At 41.1% G+C, this 19340-nt stretch overlaps 6 non-coding genes across 6 annotated transcripts; 1 reads left to right on the top strand and 5 right to left on the bottom strand.

Annotated features, from left to right (window-relative positions):
* Nucleotides 1-11772: 11772 nt before the first annotated feature.
* Nucleotides 11773-11843, bottom strand: trnag-gcc. Its single transcript has one exon. It is a non-coding gene; the product is annotated as a tRNA-Gly (tRNA).
* A 1185-nt stretch (nt 11844-13028) lies between these two features.
* On the bottom strand, nt 13029-13099 carry trnag-gcc. The gene has a single exon. It is a non-coding gene; the product is annotated as a tRNA-Gly (tRNA).
* A 1113-nt stretch (nt 13100-14212) lies between these two features.
* On the bottom strand, nt 14213-14283 carry trnag-gcc. Its single transcript has one exon. It is a non-coding gene; the product is annotated as a tRNA-Gly (tRNA).
* Nucleotides 14284-16410: 2127 nt separating this feature from the next.
* Nucleotides 16411-16482, bottom strand: trnad-guc. The gene has a single exon. It is a non-coding gene; the product is annotated as a tRNA-Asp (tRNA).
* Nucleotides 16483-16757: 275 nt separating this feature from the next.
* trnav-aac lies at nt 16758-16830 on the top strand. The gene has a single exon. It is a non-coding gene; the product is annotated as a tRNA-Val (tRNA).
* A 1460-nt stretch (nt 16831-18290) lies between these two features.
* On the bottom strand, nt 18291-18362 carry trnad-guc. Its single transcript has one exon. It is a non-coding gene; the product is annotated as a tRNA-Asp (tRNA).
* Nucleotides 18363-19340: the final 978 nt, after the last annotated feature.

Below are 19340 nucleotides of genomic sequence, written 5' to 3'. Positions count from 1 at the left end.
AAGAAGTTATGTGGAGGCCCAAACGCATCTTTACTGCATAGAGACATCTGTATTGGAACTTCTGCTAAAAACCTACTATAAATCTGTTAAAGTGACAGAAACAGGGTTAACACATCATTAAAAAAAACTCTGTGGAGGCCAAAACGCATCTTTCCAGCATAGAGATATATGTGTAAAGGCACAGTAAATTGCAGTAGTTGAGAAACTACTGCGATGCTGTTTAAGAGCCAGAAAAAGGGTTGTTTGCTTCATGATTCGAATAAATCTTGGAGCGAAACATGTTTTCAGAGCTTCTGATAAGAAACTACTGTAAAGCTGTTTAAGTGACAGAAACAGGGTTAACACATCATAAAAAAAAACTCTGTGGAGGCCAAAACGCATCTTTCCAGCATAGAGATATATGTGTAAAGGCACTGTAAATTGCAGTAGTTGAGAAACTACTGCAATGTTGGTCTTAAACAGGGTTGTTTGCATCATGATTCGTATAAATCTTGGAGCGAAACATGTTTTCAGAGCTTCTGATAAGAAACTACTGTAAAGCTGTTTAAGTGACAGAAACAGGGTTAACAAATCATAAAAAAAAACTGTGGAGGCCAAAACGCATCTTTCCAGCATAGAGATATATGTGTAAAGGCACTGTAAATTGCACTGTAAATTGCAGTAGTTGAGAAACTACCGCAATGTTGGTCTTAAACAGGGTTGTTTGCATCATGATTCGTATAAATCTTGGAGAGAAACATGTTTTCAGAGCTTCTGATAAGAAAAAAGTGTCTTTATTGCATAGAGACATCTGTATTGGAACTTCTGCTAAGAACCTACTATAAATCTGTTAAAGTGACAGAAACAGGTTTAACACATCATTAAAAAAAACTCTGTGGAGGCCAAAACGCATCTTTCCAGCATAGAGATATATGTGTAAAGGCACTGTAAATTGCAGTAGTTGAGAAACTACTGCGATGCTATTTAAGAGCCAGAAAAAGGGTTGTTTGCTTCATGATTCGAATAAATCTTGGAGCGAAACATGTTTTCAGAGCTTCTAATAAGAAACTACTGTAAAGCTGTTTAAATGACAGAAACATGGTTAGAAAATTATAAGAAGTTATGTGGAGGCCCAAACGCATCTTTACTGCATAGAGACATCTGTATTGGAACTTCTGCTAAAAACCTACTATAAATCTGTTAAAGTGACAGAAACAGGGTTAACACATCATTAAAAAAAACTCTGTGGAGGCCAAAACGCATCTTTCCAGCATAGAGATATATGTGTAAAGGCACTGTAAATTGCAGTAGTTGAGAAACTACTGCAATGTTGGTCTTAAACAGGGTTGTTTGCATCATGATTCGTATAAATCTTGGAGCGAAACATGTTTTCAGAGCTTCTGATAAGAAAAAAAGGGTCTTTATCTAGAGACATCTGAATGGATCTCTGCTAAGAACTACTATAAATCTGTTAAGTGACAGAAACAGGGTTAACACATCATAAAAAAAACTGTGGAGGCCAAAACGCATCTTTCCAGCATAGAGATATATGTGTAAAGGCACTGTAAATTGCAGTAGTTGAGAAACTACTGCAATGTTGGTCTTAAACAGGGTTGTTTGCATCATGATTCGTATAAATCTTGGAGCGAAACATGTTTTCAGAGCTTATGATAAGAAAAGAAGTGTCTTTATTGCATAGAGACATCTGTATTGGAACTTCTGCTAAGAACCTACTATAAATCTGTTAAAGTGACAGAAACAGGGTTAACACATCATTAAAAAAAAACTCTGTGGAGGCCAAAACGCATCTTTCCAGCATAGAGATATATGTGTAAAGGCACTGTAAATTGCAGTAGTTGAGAAACTACTGCAATGCTGTTTAAGAGCCAGAAAAAGGGTTGTTTGCTTCATGATTCGAATAAATCTTGGAGCGAAACATGTTTTCAGAGCTTCTGATAAGAAACTACTGTAAAGCTGTTTAAATGACAGAAACATGGTTAGAAAATTATAAGAAGTTATGTGGAGGCCCAAACGCATCTTTACTGCATAGAGACATCTGTATTGGAACTTCTGCTAAAAACCTACTATAAATCTGTTAAAGTGACAGAAACAGGGTTAACACATCATTAAAAAAAACTCTGTGGAGGCCAAAACGCATCTTTCCAGCATAGAGATATATGTGTAAAGGCACTGTAAATTGCAGTAGTTGAGAAACTACTGCAATGCTGTTTAAGAGCCAGAAAAAGGGTTGTTTGCTTCATGATTCGAATAAATCTTGGAGCGAAACATGTTTTCAGAGCTTCTGATAAGAAACTACTGTAAAGCTGTTTAAATGACAGAAACATGGTTAGAAAATTATAAGAAGTTATGTGGAGGCCCAAACGCATCTTTACTGCATAGAGACATCTGTATTGGAACTTCTGCTAAGAACCTACTATAAATCTGTTAAAGTGACAGAAACAGGGTTAACACATCATTAAAAAAAACTCTGTGGAGGCCAAAACGCATCTTTCCAGCATAGAGATATATGTGTAAAGGCACAGTAAATTGCAGTAGTTGAGAAACTACTGCGATGCTGTTTAAGAGCCAGAAAAAGGGTTGTTTGCTTCATGATTCGAATAAATCTTGGAGCGAAACATGTTTTCAGAGCTTCTGATAAGAAACTACTGTAAAGCTGTTTAAGTGACAGAAACAGGGTTAACACATCATAAAAAAAAACTCTGTGGAGGCCAAAACGCATCTTTCCAGCATAGAGATATGTGTGAAGGTAAATTGCACTGTAAATTGCAGTAGTTGAGAAACTACTGCAATGTAGGTCTTAAACAGGGTTGTTTGCATCATGATTCGTATGAATCTTGGAGCGAAACATGTTTTCAGAGCTTCTGATAAGAAAAAAAGTGTCTTTATTGCATAGAGACATCTGTATTGGAACTTCTGCTAAGAACCTACTATAAATCTGTTAAAGTGACAGAAACAGGGTTCACACATCATAAAAAAAACTCTGTGGAGGCCAAAACGCATCTTTCCAGCATAGAGATATGTGTGAAGGTAAATTGCACTGTAAATTGCAGTAGTTGAGAAACTACTGCAATGTTGGTCTTAAACAGGGTTGTTTGCATCATGATTCATATAAATCTTGGAGCGAAACATGTTTTCAGAGCTTCTGATAAGAAAAAAAGTGTCTTTATTGCATAGAGACATCTGTATTGGAACTTCTGCTAAGAACCTACTATAAATCTGTTAAAGTGACAGAAACAAGTTTAACACATCATAAAAAAAACTGTGGAGGCCAAAACGCATCTTTCCAGCATAGAGATATATGTGTAAAGGCACTGTAGATTGCAGTAGTTGAGAAACTACTGCAATGTTGGTCTTAAACAGGGTTGTTTGCATCATGATTCGTATAAATCTTGGAGCGAAACATGTTTTCAGAGCTTATGATAAGAAAAGAAGTGTCTTTATTGCATAGAGACATCTGTATTGGAACTTCTGCTAAGAACCTACTATAAATCTTTTAAAGTGACAGAAACAGGGTTAACACATCATTAAAAAAAAACTCTGTGGAGGCCAAAACGCATCTTTCCAGCATAGAGATATATGTGTAAAGGCACTGTAAATTGCAGTAGTTGAGAAACTACTGCAATGCTGTTTAAGAGCCAGAAAAAGGGTTGTTTGCTTCATGATTCGAATAAATCTTGGAGCGAAACATGTTTTCAGAGCTTCTGATAAGAAACTACTGTAAAGCTGTTTAAATGACAGAAACATGGTTAGAAAATTATAAGAAGTTATGTGGAGGCCCAAACGCATCTTTACTGCATAGAGACATCTGTATTGGAACTTCTGCTAAAAACCTACTATAAATCTGTTAAAGTGACAGAAACAGGGTTAACACATCATTAAAAAAAACTCTGTGGAGGCCAAAACGCATCTTTCCAGCATAGAGATATATGTGTAAAGGCACAGTAAATTGCAGTAGTTGAGAAACTACTGCGATGCTGTTTAAGAGCCAGAAAAAGGGTTGTTTGCTTCATGATTCGAATAAATCTTGGAGCGAAACATGTTTTCAGAGCTTCTGATAAGAAACTACTGTAAAGCTGTTTAAGTGACAGAAACAGGGTTAACACATCATAAAAAAAAACTCTGTGGAGGCCAAAACGCATCTTTCCAGCATAGAGATATATGTGTAAAGGCACTGTAAATTGCAGTAGTTGAGAAACTACTGCAATGTTGGTCTTAAACAGGGTTGTTTGCATCATGATTCGTATAAATCTTGGAGCGAAACATGTTTTCAGAGCTTCTGATAAGAAACTACTGTAAAGCTGTTTAAGTGACAGAAACAGGGTTAACAAATCATAAAAAAAAACTGTGGAGGCCAAAACGCATCTTTCCAGCATAGAGATATATGTGTAAAGGCACTGTAAATTGCACTGTAAATTGCAGTAGTTGAGAAACTACCGCAATGTTGGTCTTAAACAGGGTTGTTTGCATCATGATTCGTATAAATCTTGGAGAGAAACATGTTTTCAGAGCTTCTGATAAGAAAAAAGTGTCTTTATTGCATAGAGACATCTGTATTGGAACTTCTGCTAAGAACCTACTATAAATCTGTTAAAGTGACAGAAACAGGTTTAACACATCATTAAAAAAAACTCTGTGGAGGCCAAAACGCATCTTTCCAGCATAGAGATATATGTGTAAAGGCACTGTAAATTGCAGTAGTTGAGAAACTACTGCGATGCTATTTAAGAGCCAGAAAAAGGGTTGTTTGCTTCATGATTCGAATAAATCTTGGAGCGAAACATGTTTTCAGAGCTTCTAATAAGAAACTACTGTAAAGCTGTTTAAATGACAGAAACATGGTTAGAAAATTATAAGAAGTTATGTGAAGGCCCAAACGCATCTTTATGCATAGAGACATCTGTATTGGAACTTCTGCTAAGAACCTACTATAAATCTGTTAATGTGACAGAAACAGGGTTAACACATCATTAAAAAAAAACTCTGTGGAGGCCAAAACGCATATTTCCAGCATAGAGATATATGTGTAAAGGCACTGTAAATTGCAGTAGTTGAGAAACTACTGCAATGTTGGTCTTAAACAGGGTTGTTTGCATCATGATTCGTATAAATCTTGGAGCGAAACATGTTTTCAGAGCTTCTGATAAGAAAAAAAGGGTCTTTATTACATAGAGACATCTGAATTGGATCTTCTGCTAAGAACCTACTATAAATCTGTTAAAGTGACAGAAACAGGGTTAACACATCATTAAAAAAAAACTCTGTGGAGGCCAAAACACATCTTTCCTGCATAGAGATATATGTGTAAAGGCACTGTAAATTGCAGTAGTTGAGAAACTACTGCAATGCTGTTTAAGAGCCAGAAAAAGGGTTGTTTGCTTCATGATTCGAATAAATCTTGGAGCGAAACATGTTTTCAGAGCTTCTGATAAGAAACTACTGTAAAGCTGTTTAAGTGACAGAAACAGGGTTAAAACATCATAAAAAAAAACTGTAGAGGCCAAAACGCATCTTTCCAGCATAGAGATATATGTGTAAAGGCACTGTAAATTGCACTGTAAATTGCAGTAGTTGAGAAACTACTGCAATGTTGGTCTTAAACAGGGTTGTTTGCATCATGATTCGTGTAAATCTTGGAGCGAAACATGTTTTCAGAGCTTCTGACAAGAAAAAAAGGGTCATTATTACATAGAGACATCTGTATTGGATCTTCTGCTAAGAACCTACTATAAATCTGTTAAAGTGACAGAAACAGGGTTAACACATCATTAAAAAAAAACTCTGTGGAGGCCAAAACGCATCTTTCCAGCATAGAGATATATGTGTAAAGGCACTGTAAATTGCAGTAGTTGAGAAACTACTGCGATGCTATTTAAGAGCCAGAAAAAGGGTTGTTTGCTTCATGATTCGAATAAATCTTGGAGCGAAACATGTTTTCAGAGCTTCTAATAAGAAACTACTGTAAAGCTGTTTAAATGACAGAAACATGGTTAGAAAATTATAAGAAGTTATGTGAAGGCCCAAACGCATCTTTATGCATAGAGACATCTGTATTGGAACTTCTGCTAAGAACCTACTATAAATCTGTTAATGTGACAGAAACAGGGTTAACACATCATTAAAAAAAAACTCTGTGGAGGCCAAAACGCATATTTCCAGCATAGAGATATATGTGTAAAGGCACTGTAAATTGCAGTAGTTGAGAAACTACTGCAATGTTGGTCTTAAACAGGGTTGTTTGCATCATGATTCGTATAAATCTTGGAGCGAAACATGTTTTCAGAGCTTCTGATAAGAAAAAAAGGGTCTTTATTACATAGAGACATCTATATTGGATCTTCTGCTAAGAACCTACTATAAATCTGTTAAAGTGACAGAAACAGGGTTAACACATCATTAAAAAAAAACTCTGTGGAGGCCAAAACACATCTTTCCTGCATAGAGATATATGTGTAAAGGCACTGTAAATTGCAGTAGTTGAGAAACTACTGCAATGCTGTTTAAGAGCCAGAAAAAGGGTTGTTTGCTTCATGATTCGAATAAATCTTGGAGCGAAACATGTTTTCAGAGCTTCTGATAAGAAACTACTGTAAAGCTGTTTAAGTGACAGAAACAGGGTTAAAACATCATAAAAAAAAACTGTAGAGGCCAAAACGCATCTTTCCAGCATAGAGATATATGTGTAAAGGCACTGTAAATTGCACTGTAAATTGCAGTAGTTGAGAAACTACTGCAATGTTGGTCTTAAACAGGGTTGTTTGCATCATGATTCGTATAAATCTTGGAGCGAAACATGTTTTCAGAGCTTCTGATAAGAAAAAAAGGGTCATTATTACATAGAGACATCTGTATTGGATCTTCTGCTAAGAACCTACTATAAATCTGTTAAAGTGACAGAAACAGGGTTAACACATCATTAAAAAAAAACTCTGTGGAGGCCAAAACGCATCTTTCCAGCATAGAGATATATGTGTAAAGGCACTGTAAATTGCAGTAGTTGAGAAACTACTGCGATGCTTTTTAAGAGCCAGAAAAAGGGTTGTTTGCTTCATGATTCGAATAAATCTTGGAGCGAAACATGTTTTCAGAGCTTCTGATAAGAAACTACTGTAAAGCTGTTTAAATGACAGAAACATGGTTAGAAAATTATAAGACGTTATGTGAAGGCCCAAACGCATCTTTATGCATAGAGACATCTGTATTGGAACTTCTGCTAAGAACCTACTATAAATCTGTTAAAGTGACAGAAACAGGTTTAACACATCATTAAAAAAAAACTCTGTGGAGGCCAAAACGCATCTTTCCAGCATAGAGATATATGTGTAAAGGCACTGTAAATTGCAGTAGTTGAGAAACTACTGCGATGCTGTTTAAGAGCCAGAAAAAGGGTTGTTTGCTTCATGATTCGAATAAATCTTGGAGCGAATCATGTTTTCAGAGCTTCTGATAAGAAACTACTGTAAAGCTGTTTAAATGACAGAAACATGGTTAGAAAATTATAAGAAGTTATGTGAAGGCCCAAACGCATCTTTATGCATAGAGACATCTGTATTGGAACTTCTGCTAAGAACACTTGTGGGATCAGCACAAGTGTTCTGATCCCACACTCCCTTTCAAATGGTGCCCAATTTGTAAGGAACATGCATTTGTGGGATAAGAAGCAGCGCTGAGTGGGTTGCGCCCATGAAAAATGTTCATCTTCTCTGCCAATGCCAAAAAGCTTATTCTGCCATTGACTCATTTGGTGTTTGGTGGATTGGGTGATTGAAGTTTGAAGAAACAAGACATATTGTCAATTTAACAATTTATTCATTTTACAAACAGGAGCCTCAGTAGCATGTGGAAGAACCATACACAGACACAACAGCCTGGCACCTCCTCCTCATGCTGGTCACCAGCCTGATCACACACTGCTGTGGGATGGCATCCCATTCTTCAACCAGCATTTGTCGCAAGTCAGCCAACGTAGTTGTGTTGGTCACTCTGGCACGAACAGCACACTTGTGCTGATCCCACAAGTGTTCAATTGGGTTGAGGTCAGGACTGCGGCAGGCCATTCCATCCTCTCCACTCCCACATTCTGGAGGTAGTCTCTGATAAACCCTGTGGGGGCGAGCGTTGTCATCTTGGAGGATAAACTTTGGTCCCAGACTGTGGAGATATGGGATTGCCACTGGTAGCAGAATCTCATCTCTATCACTGCATGAAAAGTGGGATTTTCGTCAGTAAGCGGCACTGTAGATTGTTGTGGAAGACTGTAAACGGCAATTTACAGGCGGCAACACCGAAAACTGCTGTTAATTGTCGGAAATTGACGTGGGCCTTGCTTGGCAGTTGTCCCCCCATGACATCACTAATTCTAGGGGAGGCTTTAACATGTAAATGAAAATGCTGTGAGCTATACAAATGCAAATCAGGGTAGCAGCAGGGGGAGTTTTACCCCAGGTGACATTTTTCTAAAAGGTATTAACTTAATTTTAAGAAGATCTCTGGTATAAATAGATCAGGCTCAGGCCCCATCCACACGGAGACTTTTTAGGTGCAAACGCACATTTTTAGCATCGTTTGGGCCGATCGTCCACACAAATGCAGTAAACGTATTATAGCATTGTATTTATTCGAGTGGATTGCTTGTATTTAATTAAGGGTGTCCACTTGATTGCATGAACTTTCTCTGTCATTTCTTTCTCTTTTACCCTAATCGATATGTTTATTTTGGACCATTGCCGTTTTTATTTTTTATTCACTTTTGAGTCTTCCTTTTTTCTGCCTGTAAACGCACTTTTTTGAAACCGGGTCCCAGGGTGAAAAAATTCGAACGGCTCTCTTTTGGCTTCGTCTGGATGGTGAAGCCGGCTTTTTATCGTATCGATGATGTCATCGCCACACCCCTCGACCTCTCACCCGCAGTCCCGCACTAGTGACTAGTGCACGGCCATACACGACTGCGGTGAAGCTAGCGAGCATATCCCATCTCAATGGTCAAACCAGCTCACTTCATCTAGCTAAATAGTTTGTCTCTGCTCCCTGACACTGTCCTCTGCTCTGCCGGTCCTGGATTCTACACAAGATATATTGCTAACGTTATGTAGCTAATGTCGCTTAAGTAGCTGACCGCTACAGCAGCGACGTAACGTTAACGTTAGCTGCTATGGTTAGCTAGCTGTTTATAAAGTGGAAGCTAGCTAGCTAATCTGTCTGCTTATCAACTCCTTGAACGGATTATAGTAACTTTTACCACGGCTTATTGTAGAAAAGCTACTGCAAGAAAAACGTGTAGATTATCAAAAAGACATTGGATCATTGATGTTTGTTTGACTGCCGATGTTAGCTCAGTATAGCCTAATTATAGACTCTTACATATTTTAGCTTGAATTGATTTATTTAATGAAAGTATGCCAGATTAATTACTGTGTATGTCATTAGCAATGGCCAATGTTATGTAAAAAAGATACACAAAACAATTTATTTCAACAATTAGTTTTAATCAGGCTTTGCCACAAAGGTAAAATGTGCATTCCATGCAAACAACATCACAGTCTCCTAGAGCTCATCCACTGTGCATAGTGGCATGACTACAGTGACCTTTCTTTGGTCTTGCTCATCCAAGATTGTCTGGTGGAATGGAGACAGAGGCACCACTGTACAGTTTTCTAAGAGAAGTCTTTCTGCTGACACCAAAACACTGTGCTTCACATAAAGCATATCAGCTTTGGCATTGCATGACAAAGTCCCAACCATTTGTCTTCTTAAAATACTGGCAAAGTCAGCACCATATTCACATGTCCATGGCATATGAAGCTGTTAGCTCTGCTGAAATGGCCTCATAATCTGGACTTAGATTGTCCTATTGTTATTTTCTTTCCCAGTATTCCATTAAAACTCACTGTAATTCACCTCCACACCAGTCCTCTTTGTCTTTCTCTATCACTCTGCCCCTACCCCCACCTCACTGCTTTGATTTGAAAAATAGTGGAGGGATATGACTCCTCCGAGAGTTAGAGCTGAGCAAAAGCTTCCAAAGTATGGGAGTATTTCAGGCCAACTGGTAAAAGAGTTGTCTGTACACTCTGTCAAACTGCACTTGCTTATCATGGAATTACAACCACGCACCTAAAAAGGAAACACGCAGGAGTTGTTCAAGATGTGCGGATGTGCGGCTCCGTAAAGATGCGGCCACAGAAAACGTAAGTATATGATTATTAATGAAACGGTGAGCTAGTCTGTATTGTTTATTAACTCTTGAGAAGTACAATGACTGTCTTTTGATTTGGGAGTAATGTTTTAAACCCCACAATGCATGCAAGTTTAAACGCGAGCAGCACAGAGCTGTGTGGCTGCTTTCAGCGCGATTCATTATTAGGCAGAGCTAATAAGCGGGACCAGTGTAAGTTGCTTTATAAAAGTGTATTTTTTTGGTCTTGTAATCTACAGGAAGCAGTACGCCGTCTTCACAACTCAAAGACAAATTGTAGGCGCTACGAACGCAAGGGTAAGATTTAAAAAATATGCTTTCATTCTGCTGTATAAGGAAATAGATACGTTAATAGACCGACCTTAACCGTACATTTTGTTTTTACAGACCAACCTCGCATCATAACGAGGCCGGCCCGTGACCTATTTGCTCGGAGCTAATGTCTGCAAGTCCAAATTTACATGATGTTGACGATGACGGCATTGTGTGTAAGTAACTTTTCCTGTTTTCTCATTCCTTGTTTAATTTTACTGTGACTTGTGTTTTTTTATTCATGCCACTCTCATTTAATTGTTTTCCAGCTCCCTGTAATTACGAGACAGTAAGCAGGAGCTTCAGGTAGAAACAATCTTGCATCGCAGGCGGAAGCTGTGAAGACTTCAGCTCAGTGTCCAGCGAGAAGAAAGAGGGTAAGATAGATCCGTTTTGGTCAATGTGACTTTTTTTAATGAATTAATAGATCTGTTGTGTCCATACGCAGTGCATCGCGTGGTATTGATTGCCTTTATTGATTGTTTTTAGAGCTGCTGGAAGTGAGACAGAGTGTGCTGGATGGATTGTGTGTCCTTTTCGCAGCCAGCAGAAGTACAGGGCAACGCGCCACAGACATCTGCAAAACGGACCGAATTAAGACAGAATGCCGCCAGTTACATACTATAGCATACATATGTCAAGGATGTATAAATTAAATAAACTTCAGCTGGAGTCTGATTTACCATGGCAACACTGTTGACTGCATCAGTGATCTCTTTCCATTCCCCATTCTTTCTACAGCCTTTAATACCAGTTTTCAGGCTGCCAAATCTACAAACGTAAGGGCAAGTGAACGTGAGATATCAGGGTTTCAATCTCCACCTCTGAAAAGTGCTGCTTCTTAGCCAGATTATGTATCTCCATGTCGTAAATTGTAGGGGCGAGGCCTCAAAACCGAGAATATATAGGGGCGTGATATTTAAATTACGATCGTTTCCAGCCGCTGCATTTATCAATGCACGACCATTCTTACGCTCTGATTGGTGTGATACGACCATTCATGAATCACACGTGAAGCCTGTCGTAAGATGATTTCTGCGCTCATATCTGCGCTGGTTTCTACGTTAGGTTGATAAATGAGGGCCATTATGTTTTCACAAGTGTCAGCAAAAAGTTAATTGTATTCATCTTCCATCACACATGCATCACAGACTCTCGGGCTGCCTACTGCACCTAGAGGTCAACATGACCACAAATTAGCAGTTTGCCTTCACAGCAATATGCTGTATTTACGTGAGGGCTTATTCCAAAGAGTAGTAAAGGAAGGCTGCATTGGCCGGGAATCGGACCCGGGTCTCCCGCGTGGCAGGCGAGAATTCTACCACTGAACCACCAATGCTTGCCTAGGCATATGAACCACATGTCTGTCTGGCCAAATTATGACTTCATGAGTGTCAGCAAAAAGTTAATTGTGTTCATCTTCCATCAGACACACATCACAGACTCTGAGGCTGCATACTGCACCAACAAACAAAACGGAGCTGAATCTTACGACTGAAATCTAGAGGTTAACATGACCACAAATTAGCAGTTTGCCTTCACAGAAACATGCCTTATTTGCCTGAGGGCTGCTTTCAAGGCGTCGAAAGGAGCCAGTTGAGGTGGTTCGGGCATCTGGTAAGGATGCCCCCTGGGGAGGTGTTCCAGACACGTCCAGCCGGGAGGATGCCTCGGGGAAGACCCAGGACTAGGTGGAGGGATTATATCTCCAACCTGGCCTGGGAACGCCTCAGGATCCCCCAGTCGGAGCTGGTTAATGTTACTCGGGCAAGGGAAGTTTGGGGTCCCCTGCTGGAGCTGCTACCCCCGCGACCCGATACTGGATAAGCGGACGAAGATGGATGGATGATTTCAAATAGTAGTAAAGGCAACCTGCATTGGCAGGGAATCGGACCCGGATCTCCCGCGTGGCAGGCGAGAATTCTACAAATAAACCACCAATGCTTGCCTAGGCATGTGACCATGTTAGAAATGCAAACCACCTGTCTGCATGACCACATCATGTTTTCACAAGTGTCAGTAAAAAGGCAATTTATATCATCTTTCATCACACATACATCACAGACTCTCGAGCTGCCTACTGCACCGACAAACAAAATGCAGCTAAACCTCATAACAGAGATCTAGAGGTTAACATGACCAGAAATGAATTGTTTGCCTTGACACAAACATGCCTCAGTTGTGCAAGGGCCGATTCCAAATAGCAGTTAAGCCAAGCTACATTGGCTGGGAATCGGACACGGATCTCCCGCATGACTGGCGAGAATTCTACAACTGAACCACCAATGGTTGCGTAGGCATAAAATTATGTTTTCACGAGTGTCAGCAAAAAGTTAATTGTATTCATCTTCCATCACACATACATCACAGACGCTCGGGCTGCCTACTGCACCAACAAACAAAATGCAGCTGAACCTCACAACTGCAATCTAGAGGTCAACATGACCACAAATTAGCAGTTTGCCTTCACAGAAATATGCCGTATTTACGTGAGGGCTGATTCCAAATAGTAGTAAAGGAAGGCTGCATTGGCTGGGAATCGGACCCAGGTCTCCCGCGTGGCAGGCGAGAATTCCACCACTGAACCATCAATGCTTGCCTAGGAATGTAAACCACATGTCTGTCTGGCCAAATCATGACTTCATGTGTGTCCGCAAAAAGTTAATTGTATTCATCTTCCATCACACACACATCACAGACTGCCTACTGCACCAACAAACAAAATGGAGCTGAACCTCACGACTGAAATTTAGAGTTCAACATGACTACAAATTAGCAGTGTGCCTTCACAGAAATATGCCATATTTATTTGAGGGATTACTCCAAATAGTAGTAAAGGCAAGCTGCATTGGTCTGCAATCGGTTCCAGGTTTCCTGCGTGGCAGGTGAGAATTCTACCACTGAACCACCAATGCTTGCCTAGGTATATGAACCACATGTCTGTCTGGTCAAATTATGTCTTCATGAGTGTCAGCAAAAAGTTAATTGTGTTCATCTTCCATCAGACACACATCACAGACTCTCAGGCTGCATACTGCACCAACAAACAAAATGGAGCTGAACCTCACGACTGAAATTTAGAGGTCAACATGACTACAAATTAGCAGTTTGCCTTCACAGAAATATGCCATATTTACGTGAGGGCTTACTCCAAATAGTAGTAAAGGAAAGCTGCATTGGTCTGGAATCGGATCCAGGTCTCCTGCGTGGCAGGCAAGAAGTCTACCACAGAACCATCAATGCTTGCATTAGCATGTGAACCACATGTCTGTCTGGCCAAATCATGACTTCATGATTGTCAGCAAAAAGTTAATTGTATTCATCTTCCATCAGACACAAATCACAGACTCTCAGGTCTCATACTGCACCAACAGCCAAAATGGAAGTGAACCTCACGACTGAAATCTAGAGGTCAACATGACCAGTTTGTCTTCACACAAACATGCCCTATTTGCATGACAGCTGATTCCAAATAGTAGTAAAGACAAGTTGCGTTGGCCGGGAATTGGACCCGGGTCTCCCACGTGGCAGGCAAGAATTCGACCACTGAACCACCAATGCTTGCTTAGGTATATGTCACAACTGACCGGGAGTTGAACCTTACAACTGAAATCTAGAGGTTAACATGACCACAAATTAGCAGTTTGCCTTCACACAAACACGCCCTATTTGCATGAGAGCTGATTCAAAGTACTACTAACGACAAGCTGCATTGGCCGGGAATCGGACCCGGGTCTCTCGCGTGGCAGGCGAGAATTCTACCACTGAACCACAAATGCTAGCCTAGGCACGTGAACCACATGTCTGTCTGGCCAAATCATGGCTTCATGAGTGTCAGCAAAAAGTTAATTGTATTCATATTCAATCACACACACATCACAGACTCTCGGGCTGCCTACTGCACCAACAAACAAAATGGAGCTGAACCTTACGACTGAAATCTAGAGGTCAACATGACCACAAATTAGCAGTTTGCCTTCACAGAAATATGCCGTATTTACGTGAGGGAGTAGTACAGGTAAGCGGCATTGACCGGGAACCAGGAATTGGACCAGGGTCCCCGGTCTTCCATGTGACAAGTCCACTATACTAACGAGGACTGGCCAAGCGCTAATTTTGGCACGTCATTCGCTAGGTGGCGCTCTTCCAGCGTTTACAGGGAATACATGTAGAAGCATTAACTTCAATTATACATTTATTTACTGTCACTCAAATACATGACAAAGCAGCTGTGACTGAATCAAGTTCACAATCTCTCAGAGTCAAAAATGAACATGTCTACCAACATTTTAAGCGTTTGCAGTTAAATATGAATGGTGCATTGTCAGACGCAGGTGCGAAACAGTCTTTTTTTTTTTTGTTTTTAAAAACAGTTTCCGTAGTGTAGTGGTTATCATGTTCGCCTAACGCGCGAAAGGTCTCTTGTTTGAAACAGGGCGGAAGCATGTTTCTTTGGTCGTGTTTGCTCCACACAATCAATCTCTGCTGAGCTGCAATCTCAGTAACCTGGATAATAATGGCCAGTTAACAGAAAAGTCTCCCGCTGGGGAATCGAAACCTGGCCTTCCGAAATTTACGTAGCGCAGTAGTCATCGCGTTCGGCTAACGTGCATAATGTCCCGGATTGGAAACCAGGTGGAAAACATTTGTTTTCAAATTTTAACTCTAAGTTATACAATCAAACAGTTCAGTCAAATCACCAGTCACTGTTAAGCTTTATTTGACAGCATGAACATGCTCAATGCTGCTGTGCAACTTTTGTCTTTCTTGGTGAATAATCAGTAGCTGGTAGAAAGCTATCCCGGTCGGTGAATCGAAGCCCTCTTTTCCAAAGTTTCAGTCGTGTAGTGGTTGTCGCATTCACACAAGTAGCACTGTTTGAAATGTGCTATCTTGAAATGTAGCGCTTGGCGCAGCAACTCACTCCCAACCCGATGGAAGCAATCCTCTGCTTTCCGGCAGAGAACCACAACCTGAGACTTGGAGGCGCTGACTCTCATCCCGACCGCTTGGCACTCGACTGCGAAATGCTCCACTGTGTCCAATGCAGCCAACAGAATCACATCATCTGCAAAGAGCAGAGAATCAATTCTGAGGTCTCCAGACTTGACAATCTCCCACCCTCCCGCTGCACCTCGAGACGTGTTGGTCGTGTTCAGGAGTTCCTTAAAGTGCTCCTTCCATCGCTTGACAATATTCCCAGTCAAGGTCAGGAGTTCTTCTCCCCTGCTGAACACAGCCTCAGTCAAGGCCTGCTTTGCCCTCATGAGTCGTCCAACGGTTTGCCAGAACTTCCTTGAGGCCAACCGAAAGTCCTCCTTCATAGCCTCCACCAGAAATCAAAATGTGGTAGGAATATCACATTCTATGGACTAATAATTTCATGTAACAAGATGTTGGAAATGGTGAATTTGGGCGAATAACATTCGTGGCTGTCACACTCGCCTTACACTCAAAAGGTTTCGGACCTTCTTGCATTTCTGGATCCTGAGGTAGGTGAACATATCGCCAATGTACAGCTCTATTTGACTGCAGCACCACACTCAATGCTGCCGTAAACTTTTGTCTTTCTTCGACTACATCCACACTGTTTTTTTTTTGTTTAAAAACCCATAGCTTTTTCTACGTTTACACCTGGCATCCACACTATTCCACGCTTTGCATCCACACAGCAGAGTAACGTTGGACAATGTGCTTTCTGTTTACACTGGCACGCACATGCTCAGTGTATGCGAATGGTCATGTGATATGCCTTGTCAGAAGTTTTAATATGGACCGAGATCATTTGTGATATGGAGCTTAAGCGCTTATGTGGACGGACAGAGATGATTTTTCTTTAAAAACGCCGGTAAAAATCAGCTGGGTGGACTTGGCCTTAGCAAATAACCAGCAGCTGGTAGATTTATCTCCCCGTCGGGGAATCGAACCCCGGTCTTCCGCGTGACAGGCAGAGATACTGTCCACTATACTAACGAGGACTGGCCAAGCTCTATTTTTGGCACGTCATTCGCTAGGTGGCGCTCTTCCAGCGTTTACAGGGAATACATGTAGAAGCATTAACTTCAATTATACATTTATTTACTGTCACTCAAATACATGACAAAGCAGCTGTGACTGAATCAAGTTCACAATCTCTCAGAGTCAAAAATGAACATGTCTACCAACATTTTAAGCGTTTGCAGTTAAATATGAATGGTGCATTGTCAGACGCAGGTGCGAAACAGTCTTTTTTTTTTTTTTTTTATTAAAAACAGTTTCTGTAGTGTAGTGGTTATCATGTTTGCCTAACGCGCAAAAGGTCCCTTGTTCGAAACAGGGCGGAAGCATGTTTCTTCGGTCGTGTTTGCTCCACACAATCAATCTCTGCTGAGCTGCAATCTCAGTAACCTCGATAATAATGGCCAGTTAACAGAAAAGTCTCCCGCTGGGGAATCGAAACCTGGCCTTCCGAAATTTACGTAGCGCAGTAGTCATCGCGTTCGGCTAACGTGCATAATGTCCCGGATTGGAAACCAGGTGGAAAACGTTTGTTTTCAAATTTTAACTCTAAGTTATACAATCAAACAGTTCAGTCAAATCACCAGCACTGTTAAGCTTTATTTGACAGCATGAACATGCTCAATGCTGCTGTGCAACTTTTGTCTTTCTTGGTGAATAATCAGTAGCTGGTAGAAAGCTATCCCGGTCGGTGAATCGAAGCCCTCTTTTCCAAAGTTTCAGTCGTGTAGTGGTTGTCGCATTCACACAAGTAGCACTGTTTGAAATGTGCTATCTTGAAATGTAGCGCTTGGCGCAGCAACTCACTCCCAACCCGATGGAAGCAATCCTCTGCTTTCCGGCAGAGAACCACAACCTGAGACTTGGAGGCGCTGACTCTCATCCCGACCGCTTGGCACTCGACTGCGAAATGCTCCACTGTGTCCAATGCAGCCAACAGAATCACATCATCTGCAAAGAGCAGAGAATCAATTCTGAGGTCTCCAGACTTGACAATCTCCCACCCTCCCGCTGCACCTCGAGACGTGTTGGTCGTGTTCAGGAGTTCCTTAAAGTGCTCCTTCCATCGCTTGACAATATTCCCAGTCAAGGTCAGGAGTTCTTCTCCCCTGCTGAACACAGCCTCAGTCAAGGCCTGCTTTGCCCTCATGAGTCGTCCAACGGTTTGCCAGAACTTCCTTGAGGCCAACCGAAAGTCCTCCTTCATAGCCTCCACCAGAAATCAAAATGTGGTAGGAATATCACATTCTATGGACTAATAATTTCATGTAACAAGATGTTGGAAATGGTGAATTTGGGCGAATAACATTCGTGGCTGTCACACTCGCCTTACACTCAAAAGGTTTCGGACCTTCTTGCATTTCTGGATCCTGAGGTAGGTGAACATATCGCCAATGTACAGCTCTATTTGACTGCAGCACCACACTCAATGCTGCTGTAAACTTTTGTCTTTCTTCGACTACATCCACACTGTTTTTTTTTTGTTTAAAAACCCATAGCTTTTGCTACGTTTACACCTGGCATCCACACTATTCCACGCTTTGCATCCACACAGCAGAGTAACGTTGGACAATGTGCTTTCTGTTTACACTGGCACGCACATGCTCAGTGTATGCGAATGGTCATGTTATATGCCTTGTCAGAAGTTTTAATATGGACCGAGATCATTTGTGATATGGAGCTTAAGCGCTTATGTGGACGGACAGAGATGATTTTTCTTTAAAAACGCCGGTAAAAATCAGCTGGGTGGACTTGGCCTTAGCAAATAACCAGCAGCTGGTAGATTTATCTCCCCGTCGGGGAATCGAACCCCGGTCTTCCGCGTGACAGGCGGAGATACTGTCCACTATACTAACGAGGACTGGCCAAGCTCTATTTTTGGCACGTCATTCGCTAGGTGGCGCTCTTCCAGCGTTTACAGGGAATACATGTAGAAGCATTAACTTCAATTATACATTTATTTACTGTCACTCAAATACATGACAAAGCAGCTGTGACTGAATCAAGTTCACAATCTCTCAGAGTCAAAAATGAACATGTCTACCAACATTTTAAGTGTTTGCAGTTAAATATGAATGGTGCATTGTCAGACGCAGGTGCGAAACAGTCTTATTAAAAACAGTTTTCGTAGTGTAGTGGTTATCATGTTTGCCTAACGCGTGAAAGGTCCCCTGTTCGAAACAGGGCGGAAGCTGGTTTCTTTGGTCGTGTTTGCTCCACACAATCAATCTATGCTGAGCTGCAATCTCAGTAACCTGGATAATAATGGCCAGTTAACAGAAAAGTCTCCCGCTGGGGAATCGAAACCTGGCCTTCCGAAATTTACGTAGCGCAGTAGTCATCGCGTTCGGCTAACGTGCATAATGTCCCGGATTGGAAACCAGGTGGAAAACGTTTGTTTTCAAATTTTAACTCTAAGTTATACAATCAAACAGTTCAGTCAAATCACCAGCACTGTTAAGCTTTATTTGACAGCATGAACATGCTCAATGCTGCTGTGCAACTTTTGTCTTTCTTGGTGAATAATCAGCAGCTGGTAGAAAGCTATCCCGGTCGGTGAATCGAAGCCCTCTTTTCCAAAGTTTCAGTCGTGTAGTGGTTGTCGCATTCACACAAGTAGCACTGTTTGAAATGTGCTATCTTGAAATGTAGCGCTTGGCGCAGCAACTCACTCCCATCCCGATGGAAGCAATCCTCTGCTTTCCGGCAGAGAACCACAACCTGAGACTTGGAGGCGCTGACTCTCATCCCGACCGCTTGGCACTCGACTGCGAAATGCTCCACTGTGTCCAATGCAGCCAACAGAATCACATCATCTGCAAAGAGCAGAGAATCAATT

This window comes from Sander lucioperca, chromosome 20, assembly GCF_008315115.2.
Source record: "Sander lucioperca isolate FBNREF2018 chromosome 20, SLUC_FBN_1.2, whole genome shotgun sequence".
NCBI classification, from domain to species: domain Eukaryota; kingdom Metazoa; phylum Chordata; class Actinopteri; order Perciformes; family Percidae; genus Sander; species Sander lucioperca.
Note: the sequence above shows the minus strand (reverse complement) of the source record. Positions and strands in the feature narration are given on the sequence as shown.